Source organism: Lytechinus variegatus, chromosome 19 (assembly GCF_018143015.1).
Source record: "Lytechinus variegatus isolate NC3 chromosome 19, Lvar_3.0, whole genome shotgun sequence".
Lineage (NCBI taxonomy): Eukaryota > Metazoa > Echinodermata > Echinoidea > Temnopleuroida > Toxopneustidae > Lytechinus > Lytechinus variegatus.
Window position 1 is genome coordinate 5,327,398 of NC_054758.1, and position 17,779 is coordinate 5,345,176.

The window sequence follows — 17,779 nt, forward strand, 5'->3', positions numbered from 1 at the left end:
TTCGAACCGCGACTGTCTACCCTACCCGCATAATTCCACCTTTACCTATAATTTCTTTTAAATATGGATGGTAAGAGTGAAATATAAGAAATAAACCCAAAAATGCCCCGGTGGGTGTTTTGTCTCGTAACCCAATTTTTCTTTTATATTTCCTATCTTTTGTTGTAATCCTTCCCAGATAATGGTTCAGCAAGGACGTTAAGATGGAAGTTTCTTGGAAAGACCAGGGGCCCGTTGCAGAAAGAGTTGCAATCAATCGCAACTCTGAAAATCATGCGCAACTTGAATTTCAACCAATCAACAGCGCGCATTTGGGACTTGCGATTGATTTTTTGACTTGCGTTTAAACGCAACTCTTTCTGCAACGGACCCCAGGTAAGTGTTGGTGACAGGCCCTATCCTTGATCAACATTTCGACGACAGAAAGATCTTCGATTTTATCGGCACACCTGCGCATGCACCTGAGAAGACCCTGGGAGATAGTCCCTCGACCCCCCCCACCCACTCTCTCTCCCTCCCCCCTCTCTCTCCCCTCCCCCTCTCTCTCTCCCTCTCTCACACACACACACTCTGTATCTATCCCACATTCCCCCTTTTGTCTCCCTCTGTCTTTTCCACCTTTATTCTAAAGATTATGCAAATAAGATGACTCATCATTGGAATAAAAGGAATTAAAGATCTGTACTGCTACTAATGCGCTATTGTTAAAGATGTAAATGTCAACTCGAGAAAGTGTTTGAATTGATTTCACAGCATGGATAGAAATGGAAAGACCCCCCCCCCCCCGTTGTCATTTGAGTACTAACCAACTACTACTACTACTACTACTACTATACCACTACTACTACTACTACTACTACTACTACTACTACTACTACTACTACTACTACTACTACTACTACTACTACTACTACTACTACTACTACTACTACTACTACTATTACTACTACTACTACTACTACTACTACTATTACTACTACTACTACTGCTTCTACTCTACTACGGTTTATTTTCAATTCGTCTAATGCCAACTTGTCTACTTCCCTTTGGTCTACGATCAGTTCGTCCACTGTCCACATGGTGTAATTGCCATTTCGTCCACTCACCATTTCGTCTAATAACCAGTTGGTCCAATAGCCATTTATTCAATATTCCACTTTGCCTAATTGGGCTAAGTGTTAATTAGGCAAAACGAATGAAAATGAAATGGATACATTAGACCAACTGATTACGAGACGAAATGGACAGAGACGAACCGGGGACTAGACGAAGTGATGATTGGACTACATGATTATTGGACCAAATGGCTGTTAGTCGAAATGTTGATGGACAGAATGGCATATAGAATAAAATGAATGTAGACTATGTGTTGAGTGGACGAGTGGGCAATAGACTAATAGGCAATTTACCCTCTACTACGACTACAACAACTGCTATAGTACTGCTAATACGACCACAAATACTACTGCTGCTGCTGCTGCTGCTACTACTACTCCTACTACTACTACTACTACTACTACTACTACTACTACTAGTAGTAGTAGTAGTACTATTACTACTGTAGTAGTAGTAGTACTACTACTACTGCTGCTGCTGCTACTACTACTACTACTACTATTTTACAATTACTTCACCGCAAAATCATGCCTAACTATAAGGTGTATCAACCCGTTCTGTTTGGCAAGATAAATGCGACAATATGCGATCAGGGTTAATACTACAATAGGCCTTCTCGCGATGCGATTAACACAATTTCCTCGTCCTGTTCAACTGAGCAAAACCAATTCTATTAAAATGAAGAGAAGATATTTGTAACGAATTTCCAGCGATATAATAATCAGCGTTCTATATCCGCACCAAAATCCCTTGAAGGTCTGTTGACAGTTATAATACAGTCACACCAATGAAACCGATTCCAAACCGACCGATATTTTATTGGAAATTTTATTGGAAAATATCGTAATATCGATAGAATCTGTATGGTATTTAATCAGATTAAACTGATAAATTCCAGTTTTGGTAACGATCTCAAAATGACTTTTTACAGAATGTGATATAATGACCACCCAAGTGTCTGTTTGTATGAATAAAAAATATGTGCCAAAGGATCCTGGAAGAAATTGTGTAATTGCTGAGAAATAAGCAAAATAAGCGCGGATTCGGTCACTTCCGTCGGGTCTTTATTCCAGCAATAATAATACACTGTCCCACGTGTGCCTATCTGTGTTGGTAATCTTCAGTGTGAACGTTTTTCAGCGTAGATTTCAAGATTTCACAAAGTTCTAACTTCTAACAGACCTTCACTTTAATTATGTTGCATGTTTATTATATGTTTAAACAACAATTATGTATTTCTTTTTTTAATATGAAAAATGAAATGTTTTGTTGATTGTACTATATGCTGTTGTTTTTGTTTTTTGGAGAGAAATAAAACATTACTTTAAAAAGAATTGTCGGTCGGATGAGACTGTCACGTGACAGGCTGCTCTTCCTGGGATGGGAAGGAATACTTTGGGTGGTTGGGGTGAGAGGGTGTCTTGTCTTTTTAATGCTCATTCAGTTTTATTTGATTCGAATGCTTAGCTGCAAATTTATGTAAGGTGTAATTCTGTATTTTTCGACTATAAATTTAACTAATTTTATATTGTTAGAATATTACATTCTGTAACTTTTATTACTCATGGTTATCTTTTGCTTAATTACAATGCTTTTTGGCTAATATTCTATCAGAATATGTATTATGTTTTAGATTATGTATCAGATATGTTTTGGAACTGAATGATCAATGAAGACTGTTAAAAGAATGACTCTTGTTCATACATTCACAGTCACACCTACCAACGAAACTGACTCCAGGAAGGCTGATATAATTAGCTATGACGTACTCGACTTGATTGATTTTGGAGTCGGTTGCTCGGGTGTGACTTGGTATTGTAATGATTGGCAGGGTTAATAGACGTGATAAAAGCAAATAAAATGGTATTAATGAGGTCATTGATGTTTGAATTGTCTGTTCATAGTTGACTTGGTCAACAGTATACTCTTCAGGTTGAGTTTTGTTTTGTCTGATGGATGGACGGTCCCCCGGGGGGGGGGGGCTCAACTTGTATGGTACACGGGGAGTATCTTTTGCCGGGATCTTTTGAGCGTGTTCTATTTTGGTAAATTAAATGGTGGTGATTTTTACCTGATTGCTAAGAAAGCTTAGCAACCAGATGACCGACGGATTAAGGTCTTCTCCGAGGGACTCTTAAGTTAAGTCGTCGATCCCGCTGGAGGCCGGAGAAGTGGAACTGTGTTAAATAAGGCATAAAACGGGGTTCGGTATGTCGCAGGTCCCGGGATTGGGGGGGGGCTTGAACCCCGCCCCTCCCTCAATTTTTTTTGTAGTAAACGTGTACTAAATGTAAAACGGCCATTCATTGTGACTTTTGCGTGGTCACCCTCCCCCCTTCGCCAATTTTAAATCCATTCCGTGGCTCCTGTGTCAGATATATGCCCCAAAAATGTTTCTTTGAAAATAATGTCCTATTCATCCATATATTCTGTGGTGCATTTAGGCCTATTGGGCTGATTTGTCATTTTCCTTGTTTACTTACATTATTCAAATCAATAAGATCATGTTGAAGATCTATATAAAAACCTCACAATATTTTGACAAGCTGCATCAACCAGAGGCGTCGATCCTGGGGGGCAGGGGGGGGGGGCGATCGCCCCACCAATGAAAATATTGGGGGGGCAAACATATCGTTATGCCCCCCCCCCATAATTCCGCTGATGTGTTAAAATAAAAGAATTTCGTCATGTTACACAGAAATCAGCAAGCAAGATTGAGATACCAACTCGTTCTTTATTCAAGATCGTGATCAAACGCTTTTTAGATTGGAATATAAAAAATTCAGCTCGCGCTCCGCGCTCGCATCATTTATTTAGCGAAAAACCCATACTTTTCATGATTAAATAGGTGAATAGAATTTCCCGTTTTCAGTTCTAAACGTCAACAGAACTCCCGCTTCTATTTGCAATAATCTATTGTTGGATATATATCTTGTTCTTTATCAAAAACATCCATTAAACTGTCCTTTTTTCAGATCGAAATATCAACATTTTCAGCTCGCGCTTCGCGCTCGCATTGATTGATTGATTTTATTTGTCAGGTAACTATGAACAAGTACATGAAAATATGAACAGTAGTGTATACCTTGACAGGATTGCCCATGAAAGCCGAAATGGCTTATTTCCAATGGGGTCCTTAATGGGGCATCTACTGAGAGTACTGTTCTTTTAGATACCCATCTTAGTCATATTGGTACCAAAAATGCTTATAATATCAAGCGTTCAGGTCACTCTTAAGTTAAGTCGTCGATCCCCGCTGGAGGCCGGAGAAGTGGAACTGTGGTAAATAAGGCATAAAACGGGGTTCGGTATGTCGCAGGTCCCGGGATGGGGGGGGGGCTTGAACCCGCCCCTCCCTCACTTTTTTTTGTAGTAAACGTGTACTAAATGTAAAACGGCCATTCATTGTGACTTTTGCGTGGTCACCCCCCCCCTTCGCCAATTTTAAATCCATTCCGTGGCTCCTGTGTCAGATATATGCCCCAAAAATGTTTCTTTGAAAATAATGTCCTATTCATCCATATATTCTGTGGTGCATTTAGGCCTATTGGGCTGATTTGTCATTTTCCTTGTTTACTTACATTATTCAAATCAATAAGATCATGTTGAAGATCTATATAAAAACCTCACAATATTTTGACAAGCTGCATCAACCAGAGGCGTCGATCCTGGGGGGCAGGGGGGGGGCGATCGCCCCACCAATGAAAATATTGGGGGGCAAACATCGTTATGCCCCCCCCCCCATAATTCCGCTGATGTGTTAAAATAAAAGAATTTCGTCATGTTACACAGAAATCAGCAAGCAAGATTGAGATACCAACTCGTTCTTTATTCAAGATCGTGATCAAACGCTTTTTAGATTGGAATATAAAAAAATTCAGCTCGCGCTCCGCGCTCGCATCATTTATTTAGCGAAAAACCCATACTTTTCATGATTAAATAGGTGAATAGAATGTCCCGTTTTCAGTTCTAAACGTCAACAGAACTCCCGCTTCTATTTGCAATAATCTATTGTTGGATATATATCTTGTTCTTTATCAAAAACATCCATTAAACTGTCCTTTTTTCAGATCGAAATATCAACATTTTCAGCTCGCGCTTCGCGCTCGCATTGATTGATTGATCTTATTTGTCAGGTAACTATGAACAAGTACATGAAAATATGAACAGTAGTGTATACCTTGACAGGATTGCCCATGAAAGCCGAGATGGCTTATTTCCAATGGGGTCCTTAATGGGGCATCTACTGAGAGTACTGTTCTTTTAGATACCCATCTTAGTCATATTGGTACCAAAATGCTTATAATATCAAGCGTTCAGGTCACTCTTAAGTTAAGTCGTCGATCCCGCTGGAGGCCGGAGAAGTGGAACTGTGTTAAATAAGGCATAAAACGGGGTTCGGTATGTCGCAGGTCCCGGGATTGGGGGGGGGGGCTTGAACCCCGCCCCTCCCTCAATTTTTTTTGTAGTAAACGTGTACTAAATGTAAAACGGCCATTCATTGTGACTTTTGCGTGGTCACCCTCCCCCCTTCGCCAATTTTAAATCCATTCCGTGGCTCCTGTGTCAGATATATGCCCCAAAAATGTTTCTTTGAAAATAATGTCCTATTCATCCATATATTCTGTGGTGCATTTAGGCCTATTGGGCTGATTTGTCATTTTCCTTGTTTACTTACATTATTCAAATCAATAAGATCATGTTGAAGATCTATATAAAAACCTCACAATATTTTGACAAGCTGCATCAACCAGAGGCGTCGATCCTGGGGGGCAGGGGGGGGGGCGATCGCCCCACCAATGAAAATATTGGGGGGGCAAACATATCGTTATGCCCCCCCCCCCCATAATTCCGCTGATGTGTTAAAATAAAAGAATTTCGTCATGTTACACAGAAATCAGCAAGCAAGATTGAGATACCAACTCGTTCTTTATTCAAGATCGTGATCAAACGCTTTTTAGATTGGAATATAAAAAAATTCAGCTCGCGCTCCGCGCTCGCATCATTTATTTAGCGAAAAACCCATACTTTTCATGATTAAATAGGTGAATAGAATGTCCCGTTTTCAGTTCTAAACGTCAACAGAACTCCCGCTTCTATTTGCAATAATCTATTGTTGGATATATATCTTGTTCTTTATCAAAAACATCCATTAAACTGTCCTTTTTTCAGATCGAAATATCAACATTTTCAGCTCGCGCTTCGCGCTCGCTTTGATTGATTGATTGATTGATCTTATTTGTCAGGTAACTATGAACAAGTACATGAAAATATGAACAGTAGTGTATACCTTGACAGGATTGCCCATGAAAGCCGAGATGGCTTATTTCCAATGGGGTCCTTAATGGGGCATCTACTGAGAGTACTGTTCTTTTAGATACCCATCTTAGTCATATTGGTACCAAAAATGCTTATAATATCAAGCGTTCAGGTCAGAATATAAAGAAATTTCAGCTCGCCTTCGGCACTCACATCTGTGTAGTGAGATGCATGTATCTATCCTCCTTATGAGTTACTACAAACAGTCCTTAACAGGAATCTTTTTCCTGTTTTCATGTCATTATACTAAAACTTTCAGCTCGCGTTTCGCGCTCGCTTTATTTTGTTGATGAGATATGTGTCTCTTTCTCAAGAGTCATATATATAATATATTATATATATATATATATATATACACCTATGTGTGTGGGGGGAGTTTGTTCCTTTTGTGTGATCGAGCGCCTTTGGAACGTTGATTAATGATTTTGCCCCCCCAAAAAAACTGAAATATGGATCGACGCCCCTGGCATCAACTCTTATGGACATAATGAAGTAATCCCCAACCGATGATTTTTTTTGTATCAATATATTTTATACATATTTGTGTATAATGGTCAATCTTAACACGGCCAACTTACCAGCTATGGCACCGGTAAATCTATAAGTATACAGAAATAATGATTATCATTAATATTTTTTTCAAGTAATTTGATTTGATTAATTGAAAAAGCTTCCCATATCTTTGCGTCCGTCGACAAGCATGACCACTAAAGACTATATATTTTTCAACGCACGAGGGCTCTGTTTCATTTCTTTGATTCGAGATAAAATGCATGATGGACGATGCAATTTCGTTTAGTTTTTCCACAAATTAAAGGGGAAGTTCACCCTGAAGAAAACTTTGTTGCAAAAATAGCAGAAAAAATAGTAAAAAATATTGGTGAAGGTTTGATGAAAATCCGTTAAAGAGTAAGAAAGTTATAAGAGTTCAAAGTTTTGGATTTGTGACGTCATAAACGAGCAGCTGCCCCATCTGTTATGTAATATAAAATGCATGAATTTCAAATTTTGCATGGTTCCTGATGACTTAATTTTGTTTTCTATTCAAGGTCGGGTGTGAAATGATTTGTCTATTGATATACAAAAGGTACAGTAAAAACCATTTTCAATTTTCTGAGAAAATGACATTTCATTGATTTTTTACCATTCGCTATGTAGGAATGCTGCTCGCATATGACGTCACAAATCAAATAATTGAAATTCTAATAACTTTTTAATTATTTGATGAATTTTTCTCAAACCTTCGGCAATATTTTTTATTATTTTTTCTGCTATTTTTACAATAAAGTTTTTGTCAGGGTGAACTTCCCCTTTAATCAAATAAAAAACCAACAGCTATTTCTGATATATTATAATCACCAGATTACCATTCCTCCATATTGGCTAAACCCGTTTTTAATGCTAATGCTTCCCTTCTTCCACATTTTCTTTTTAAAAAAATCATCGATCATTTTTGTCTCACCTGCGAAGCAGAGTGAGACTATAGGCGCCGCTTTTCCGACGGCGGCGGCGGCGGCGTCAACATCAAATCTTAACCTGAGGTTAAGTTTTTGAAATGACATCATAACTTAGAAAGTATATGGACCTAGTTCATGAAACTTGGCCATAAGGTTAATCAAGTATTACTGGACATCCTATTAAAGTTTCATGTCACATGACCAAGGTCAAAGGTCATTTAGGGTCAATGAACTTAGACCATGTTGGAGGAATCAACATTGAAATCTTAACCTGAGGTTAAGTTTTTGAAATGTCATCATAACTTAGAAAATATATGGACCTAGTTCATGAAACTTGGACATAAGGTTAATCAAGTATCACTGAACATCCTGCATGAGTTTCACGTCACATGTCCAAGGTCAAAGGTCATTTAGGGTCAATGAACTTTGGCCGAATTGGGGATATCTGTTGAATTCCCATCATAACTTTGAAAGTTTATGGATCTGATTCATGAAACTTGGACATAATAGTAATCAAGCATCACTGAATATTTTGTGCAAGTTTCAGGTCTCATGATTAAGGTCAAAGGTCATTTAGGGTCAATGAACTTTGGCCGAATCAGGGGTATCTGTTGAATTACCATCATAACTTTGAAAGTTTATTAGTCTAGTTCATTAAACTTGGACATATGAGTAATCAGATATCACTGAACATCCTGTGCGCGTTTCAGGTCACATGACCAAGGTCAAAGGTCAATGAACTTTGGCCGAATCGGGTGTATCAGTTGATTTACCATCAAAACTTTGAAAGTTTATGGATCTGATTCATGAAACTTGTACATAAGAGTAATCAAGTATCACTGAACATTCTGTGCGAGTTTCAGGTCACATGATCAAGGTCAAAGGTCATGTAAGGTCAATGAACTTTGGCCATGTTGGGGTTTTTGTTGAATAACCATCATATCTCTGTAAGTTTATTGGTCTAGTTCATAAAAAGTGGACATAAGAGTAACCATGTATCACTGAACATCTTGTGCGAGTTCGAGTAGTATTCAAAGTCAGCACTGCTGCTATATTGAACCGCGTGATGCAGGTGAGACGGCCAGAGGCATTCCACTTGTTGTTCTGTAAATGGTATAAAAGGTATTCAATAAAAATGATTTTCTTTCTGCAGGTAGATGATCATTTCATTGACGGTTGACTATTCGTGTGACCTACTTTTATCAAAGACACCCTCCCCCCTGAAAATGATTGTGTTTGTGTTGACGGTGGCTGCGGCGGCGGTGATGATGGTGATAGTGACGGTGATGATGATGATTATGATGAAGATGATGATGGTTGATGATGATGATGATGATGATGATGATGATGATGATGGTGATGATGGCGATGATAATGGCGGTGATGATGATGGTGGTGGTGATGAGGAAGAGGAAGATGATGTTGGTGATGACGTTTGTAATTACATTGATTATGATCATCATGAAGATTATAATGGAAACTTAAGTGACGATGATATTGATGACAGTTGTGACAATGAGTTGTTGAAAATGGTGATTGCGGTGGTGGTATTGCTGGTAATCTTGATGATTTATTTTTTATCCCCCAAAAAAAAAAAAAAATACACTACAACACTACAATTTTTTTTTCTTTTTTCATTTTACGGAACAATGATATGCGCCGTTCTAGTATAGATCATTTCTATATTTTTTTACATCAGTCGACAAAATCCATACGTTCTGAATCTTTTCGTAGTCCAAAAACAAAGGCTCTCTATCTAACGTTGAAGTTATAGATACCTTGGTGACACAAAGCATCTCTGAGAAAACGTCAACAAAACGGCTGTGTGGCAAGCCTAGAGCTATTACACAATACCCTCGCACGAATGACCTCGAAATCGTGCTCCAGCGAGGTCACCATTGTGCGTGCGTGTAATTTATGCACGAATGTTCTGTTGTCTGTCTGGGCACGCATGCACGAATTCGCATTCAACGGACTTTGGACAATACGATGGCAAAAGTGTATCACCGGTGAGTCCATCTCGATCTGTCTGTCTGTCTGTCACGATAGAATTAGATCACGGAACAACATTAATTGGGGCGGATGGATGCACCTTATACTGAGCCTCCCAAACACGAAAAGAGTGATACACTTTTGTTGGTGGCTCCAACGGCGTAATGACTAAATGAGCAAAAACAAAACCCCCCAAAATGAGGAGATAGACAAGCGTTTAGGGCCAAATTTCAACAAAGCTGACACTCGAGTGAGCATTTTTTTTTACTTTTTGATATATATGCATGATAGAAAATAATGAAATTTTGAGGTACATTTTTTATATAATATGAAGATAGTAATGTCATTATTTTACCATTCGTTTTAGTTATTTTCTCATTTTTTTCTATGTCGTGAAAATACAGGGAGCCCATAGCCCCCCATCTGTTCACTAGTGATATCGTTCGAAAATATATTGTATCCACTATCTGACTATATTCACTGGTGGGGATGTAGCACCCCCTCCCACAAAAAATTATTTTATGTATAGTTATAATATGTTCAGGTAACATTAGACCTGTTATTTCTATCGAATTTCATTGATTGTCTACAGTCAGAATTGCTTTCGATAACATTCTTTATGCTTGCCATCATATTTTTTTTAAACCGAATGGAATTGTGCAATAAAACTGATTACCGGTAAATAGTATCTCTAGCAAGATCCGTTACACTAAACATGGACCTACATGCATTAATGTAATAGTATCAAGGTAACAAGGTTTATTGTTTACATGCCTAACAATCAAAACAAAGCAATAACGTTGATTTATTCCTTAATTATTGTAAGAAAAGACAAGCAAACAGAGTGATAACACTTGTAGCATGAAATCGGAAGCATATACGACACGTTGGAAAAGGAAAAAAAAATCATTCGTTTCCATCAATGGCGTGCAGATGGGGGACTTGGACCGCTTGCCCCCCCCCCCCCTCCAGAAACAAATCACAACCAAAAAAAAGTGAAAAGGAAAAAAAAATAGAAGAGAAAGGTGAGATATGATAGTATTTTCTGAATACTATGTCAAAGTCTATTGCAAAATTTGTGATAAAGATGTCAATTTTTTGCTCGCTCACTTCGCTGGCACGCAACTTAAAAAAACAAACGAATGTGCCCCATGTGCCACTCCTGGGCCCCTTCATTTTTTGGGCTCATCCGTTAATAATTCCCATGAGTGATTAGAGAGAGAGAGAGAATCAAAGGTCCGATCAGACAAACATTTATATTACACAGTTCACGATAAAGAACAAATTACTAGAAATTATGTACTTTTTTATCTTTGCAGTTTTTATTCGTCATAAAAAATAATCAAAATATACAAAACATATCGTTGCACTTCAATAAAAAAAGAACTTTTTTTTTACTTAACAGGATTACCCTAAAAATTCGTGGCAAAATGATGCCCAAAAATTGAGGTGATAGAACATGGTATATATACAGTAATGTGTTTTTTTGGGGGGGGGGTTAAAATAGCGATGATGGAGTGAAGCGAGCGAGCAACACTCGTTTCATCGTTTTTAAAGATGTTCTAATTTAGTGATAGATTTTGATATAATATTCAGTAAGTCATGTCATATTTTTCTCTTTCTTTATTGAAGTGGGACCTTGTTGTAGTGGTAAGTGATCTCCATCTATACGCCACACCATATTCGAAAAGAAAGTCTGCAAAAAACCTAGCAAAATCAGTCATGTTAATTTTCAGGAAAGAAAAATCTTGATATACTTTGCTGCAAATCGATATGATTTCTTAAATGCCTCGATTTTGTGCGAGGACAAAATAATGATAGAGTATATACTAAAAACAAAACAAGGCCGTTGATCTTATAAGGAAGAGAATCGATGCTCGTAAATTCGACCTACTTACGAATGGGCGTGGCAAATTGACTGATAGACACGCCTCCAAGGCTGCAATGTTTTTTATGTTTCCGTGCTGAAAATGATTCCATGAAACATACGGTTATGTAATAGGCATGTTTGTTTAGACGGCAATATTGAATAGTGTGCACGTTTTCGCGTGACATGTGTTTTTTTTTATTCTCGCTACTACCCCCCCCCTCCCTGAAGCAAGGAACAAATTTTAAAGAGCATGCTGATTTTCTACCATTAAGCAAATTAGTATTTTTTTTAATGATTGACAAGACAAAGAAGAAGAATAAGATTTTTACGAAAAAATAAAGGAGATTTGGGGTTAAATGTCTCCATTTTATTATACCAACCTAATTTCCAGGCGGGTGCTTCCTGTGGTGTATGACACCCCACACCCCCGCTTACCAGGGCTACGCCCCTCCCCCTCGATTGGTCGGTCGATTTGATTGATTGATTGATTGATGATGATTGATGGATGGATGGATGGATGGATGGATTGGTGGGTGGGTGGGTGGTTGGTTGGTTAATTCATTCGATTGATTGATTGATTGATTGAGTGAGTGAGTGATTGAGTGATTGATTGATTGATTGATTGATTGTCTGGCTGATTGTCTGATTGATTGTCTGATCGATCGATTGATTGATTGATTGTCTGACTGATTGTCTGACTGATTGTCTGATTGATTGTCTGATTGATTGTCTGATTGATTGATTGATTGATTGATTGACTCATTCATTCATTCATTCATTGTTTGATTGATTGATTGATTCATTCATTCATTCATTTATTCATTCATGGATGGATGATAGATGGATTGTATTTCTTCCAGTTCAACTCTTTGATCATTAATTTATCCAAGACAGTGGTTGCGGTAGTCCAGCCCCCAAAAAGAACAAGCATTAGCGTAATGAGCTAAAAAAAACAAATAGGGGGGCATGCCAGACATGCCTATGTAGCAAATTACCTAACCGAGCGAGGAAAAAAAACCTTGACCTTTTCTAATACGAAAATCTAATTTTGTTATATACATAATATTTCAAAATTCAAAAATAATTTATTATTTCATATGTCACCCTCTTTCTTTCACTTTTCTCCTTTTTCTTACTTGGACTTGAATCTTTTGGGGCCTTGCCCAGCACCACGCCACCCCCATCTGTGTGCCAGTGATGATAATGCAAATGATAATTAAAGCGTATATGTCACAATAGCTTACCCATTGCGATTAAGTTGATGGTCCTGATATACGAAAAAAAACAGAAAAACTGTGACAGCATTCCCATACTGATAACCCACTTTCATTAGTGTTGTGCGTTTCAGAACTTTCAGGGTCCACTGAACCGGGAACCTTTTTTTTCAAAAGCCATGCTTCCAAAACGTGAAAATGATAATCAAATTGTGATTCGTGCATGTTCGGCTCCTCCACTCTCCCTCTCACACACATTAATTTCTTTCAAAATCGTTTCGTGGCCCCAGTATTTAACTGAGGGTAGTTATTAAGAACCACGTCCTTCAGAAGAACAATAAACATAGTACCCCTTGAAATAATTGATAAATAAAAGAGAGTCGTTCTTGAAGTGCCCTGTCTAGTCTGTAGGAATTTACCGAACTGTACAAATCTTTAAATGTGATTTACTTTTTTTAACGGGGTAGTCGAGATGAACTGTACAAAAAAGAAACTGATGAACTGAACAAAAAATACTGAAAATAGAACAAAACCTTTAACCAATATGTTTTTCAAACAAATACTTAAAGAACATCATTTGCTTACCCCCAACCCCCCCCAAAAAAAAAATGATAATAGGAATAAAAATAATGAATAAACAATGGATATTGGCTTGAAAATCAACCATATACATCAAAAAAATAATCTGATCTACTCACATTTGAATAGATACCTCATTCAGTTTGTTTTATTCAAAATGATGATCAGTTTCTTTTGAAGTGTCGAGAGTCTTGTCATTTAAAAGTTGATTCAAAATCTTTTTGAAATTCTTCTTATACTTTTTATTACAGAAATCACCAGATGCCCCTCGTACAGTGTGTCTCTTCAAATTTGAGTTGATGGATTTCTCAGTATCCAATTCCAGATACCCTTTTATGATGAAAATTGGTTAAGGCTTTTGACTTACATAGGCGGCGGAAGCGGGGGGACGGGGGGGACGTGTCCCCCCTAAATTTCAGGAGGGGGGGACGGTCCCCCCTAAATTAGTTGTTGATGACCTTTTTTTTTTTTTTTTTTTTTTTTGCTTGTCAATTTATTTTCCTACGTCCCCCCTAAATTTTTTTTTTTTTTTTTTTTTGGCTTTTCAAAATTTTTTTTGTTGTCCCATCCTAAAATTTTTGGCTTCCGCCGCCAATGGACTCATACCAAGGTCTGTCCTGGAAACGAAAACATATGAGTTCACCCCCACCCCCTGCACTATCTATGTTTCGTGAAGGATACCTTGCAAAATTTCTCCAACAAACTATGATTAAGCTCACTGAAATGCAAAAAGATCCCCGTTTCAGCGATTTTTTTTTCAAAAAAATATGAGCCCCTAAACAATTTTCTCCCATATGAGCCCCTAAACATCCCCCCATTTCCCTGAGGATGAGATGAATCGGGAACACGCATTCGGTGGAGGAGCACATCAGGATGGGGACGGTAGGGGGGCTGGATATTAACATCTCATGCACCTACGACGCAAATCGATTATTCATAAACGATATTCTCACTGATGCCGATATAACCTTGAGATCCTTATTTTGAGAGTATCGCAATGCATTATGGAAACATCGATTGCGTTATTCAGACACCTATATGTTTACCCTTGGTGGGTGTGTGCAGAACATTATATTGAAACGATAGATGATACGGTTAAACCGTGTTTCGTATCGATGACCTTGTCTTGTATTGATCGGATATCGTCTGATCGCCTTATTATGTCTGCGAGCTTGATGCTATAGTCTTTAGTATCAGACCTCGATTTGTCTTTCAAGACACTCTTGAGAAACATAACCCCTAAAATTACCCTTCATTATAATCACCTTAATTACCAAATTACAAATATGTTTTTATTTAAGAGGCCTGAATTTTTAGTTCGTGCCCTGTGACACATGTTTTGCTCACACTATTAAAAAAAAATACTTTTTCCCCAAGTATGTACCTGTATTAAACATGGTTTTATAATATTAGTCTTATGTTATTATGTAATTTTCAGTGTTATCAAATGTTACCTTTAATAATTGCAATATTCATTTCGTCTTGTAATGTTTTGTGATCCATGTATGATTTGTTTGCTATGAATACATTGAAATTAAAAATTGTTTCGAAACAAAAACAAAAATCCCTCTAAATCCAGATCAAGGCATAATGTAGGCTGTAACAGCAAAAAAATCAATACACAGTCAACGGCTGATCTTTGTTTTGAAAAATCCACCACCAACAAGGACCTTTGTCTTATCATTTTGTACTCTCTTTAAAACAAAGACGATGTATATTGATGTCTTTTGTTCTTAAATGCGGTCGGAACAATTTTCTTTTGAAATAATCACCCAATGGTTTGTCTCCGTTCCAAACTGATCGATTTATTTTGTTTCATGGATGTTTGTGTTCGATCGGCTGAAGACGTTGCCTAGGCAACGGGTGCCGAGAGGTAAACTCACGGAGAGCTGATTATTGCGTTGTGTTTAATGAGAATTATCTACTAGGGTGAAAACTTTAGTGGGTTTGACATATAGGGCTTGATAATAAATAATAATGACGACGATAATGATGCTGATGATAATGGAGATGATGATGAGATGGTGATGATAATTATGATGAGGATGGTGGTGATGATGATGAATGACGGTAAGTGGGAGAAAAAATAAATAGTAAAATAAATCTATTAATGATAATGACGATGGTGATAATGATAGGGTCTATAATAGTGAAGACGACTGTAACAATTGTAATAAAATGAAAACAATTTATGATCTGTTTATGGTAACTCCCGTAGGAACTCGGCAGGACAGCATTTTGATTATAACAATGATGTTCATAACATCAACGATAATAATGAATCATAATAATAATGACAATAATGATGATGATGATGATGATGATAATAATAATAAGTAGTAATAGTAGTAGCAGCAGCATTGTTATTATTATTATGACATTAAAGCTTGAATATGTAAAAACTCAACGCAGACTGACCCAATACGGTTCGCGACCTTCGAATCCTTTGTCACATCTTGCGTTCACGGCTCCGCAATTATTGATCTTATTGCTTGCTTCAGTATTGTTTACTCACCAATGTGTATCCCATTCTACTATAATTAGTAGGTCATAATGATTAGCAAAAGGAAGTTTATGGTGTCTTTCATATTACCAACTGAAATCAATTACAACACCTATTGCATAATGGGGAAAATGATGGCACGTCAGCCGTAACACTGACTAAAAGCCTATTTTAAGTTTTGAAAAATCACCCCAAGTTTCACATGTTGCATGTCACCATTTTTATTCATTGCCAGATTATAATGAATTAGTTTGCCCTAAAACAGTAATACTATGGAGAAAAATGATTTCTTTATTGTGTTTTCTGCCTATTTCGCAGTTTTACAAAATATCATTATTACGATCGGATGCCTAAACAAAACAAAATAATGTATTATGGCATGAGCTGAAAATTTCAGGAATATGATCTTTGTCTGTAGAAGAAAGTTTTGAAAGATTACATTTTAAGTTATTTTGTGTATATCGAGATTACTCTACGTCACCAACGCGATAAATAGTCCCACGGTCAGAGGAGGCACTATAGGGGCGCCCTTTGATTTTTCAAGAAGTGAAAACAGAGAAGGAAAAGGGGAAAGAACTTGGAGAAAAGGCGATTTTTTTAATAGAGGAATTGGTCATGTAGCCATGGAGATACAACCATGGTGTAACTCTATACCAGAGAAAAAAAAGGTGCCCCTCCATCAAAATATCCTGGTGGTGCCTGCCTACATTCTGTACTAATTTTTGACAACTTATTGTGTAATTTTCTAGTATAATAATTAATTGGGGAGTTCTTCTTTCACATCTTTTTTTTTTCTTATTCAACTTTCCGATCGGGGTTCCCACAGAAAATTAACACGGGGAAACTCTCGACTCTAACGTAGATGGGGTAGTTTCACTAAATATGGCCAAAAAACCCTGGACCATGAGAGTACAACTACATGTAATAGCAAAAGTGTGTCTTTCTACTCAACCGGCCTCGCCCCCCCCCCCCCTCCCATACACACACCTCTCCCCTCTCACCCTTGTGCGACTAGAGAGGGGTCAAGAGATTGCATAATTTCACATTCTACCCTAACGTTGGATCTTTAAATTGGTTAAGGAAAGTAAAGCAAACAAAATTTGTCGTTAAACCTTGCAGTTTTGTAAAGCTCTATAATGGATTTAAAGCACCGAATTAAGGCATCGTGCCTAATGGGCCTTGAGACGGACACAATCAATAGAATAATACTCATTTGAGCTTTCATGGACAAATTACCTATATTCCCAAGGTAGGCCTACTTGCCGAACCTTAAATTGGTACTTTAATCTTTTGAGAGTCCAGGGCAAATTTACTAATATGGCAATGATTGCGGGACGGCAAATAAAGGTCCGATGCTTCTTGTTTTTTTTTTTTTTTATGGGGGGGGGGCAATCAGTGGTACTTGTTCTATTCCTTGGCTTGTTCATGGGTCAATAAAAAAAGCCCCCCCCCCCCTTCTCTTTTTTTACCATCATCCATGGTTCCTTTATTGAATATAAAACAGGGAATTGACAATTTCGTGCATAAACCCAGGAGCGTCCAATTATTTGTTATATAATGTTCTGAATCAGTCTTTATTGAACGGAAAACAACAAAAGAACCATCATAGGTCCGACAGATGGGGCGCTCAGGAGCCATGGACCCCTCCCTCCAAAAAGGACAAAGAAAAGAAAGAAAGAAAGACAGACAGACAGACAGAAAGAAAGAAAGAAAGAAAGAAAGACAGACA